Source organism: Papaver somniferum, unplaced genomic scaffold, assembly GCF_003573695.1.
Source record: "Papaver somniferum cultivar HN1 unplaced genomic scaffold, ASM357369v1 unplaced-scaffold_28204, whole genome shotgun sequence".
In the NCBI taxonomy this organism is placed as follows: domain Eukaryota; kingdom Viridiplantae; phylum Streptophyta; class Magnoliopsida; order Ranunculales; family Papaveraceae; genus Papaver; species Papaver somniferum.
Window position 1 is genome coordinate 1 of NW_020639047.1, and position 671 is coordinate 671.

Sequence of the window (671 nt, forward strand, 5' to 3'; positions counted from 1 at the left end):
CTTGGGAGGCTCTTCTGAACAAGGGATTAAGGTAGACTCAAAATCTTGTAATGGTTCGAACCTATCTTTCCATTTATCGGTATCTAACATAGGAATAGAATCCAACATAGCATTCACTTGTTCAATATTGCTATCTTCGTCGAAATCCATGTTAAAGTGGGCTAGATAACTCTCTAATGGATCTTTCGATGCGATATTTGGTAATGACTCCTGAACTAAGGTTCCTATCATGTTCACCTCTTCAACGCACGCGTCATCTAGCTCAGAATGTAGCTTATTGACATTAAAAATATTTAACTCAATAGTCATATTACCAAAAGATAGATTCATAATACCATTTCGACAGTTTATGATCGCATTAGACGTAGCTAAAAATGGGCGACCTAAAATCACAGGTATCTGGTTCTCTGGGTCAGGGACAAGTTGGGTATCTAAGACCACGAAATCCACAGGATAAATAAACTTGTCGACCTCAATAAGAACATCTTCTATCACACTATGAGGAATCTTGACAGACCTATCAGCTAACTGCAATGTTATCTTGGTAGGTTTCAATTCACCGAGCCTTAGCTTTAAGTACTCATGGTATGGGAGTAAGTTCACACTGGCTCCTAAGTCAAGTAAAGCTTTGTGTACCCTGTGTTTTCCTATCGTACAAGCAATGGTAGGCC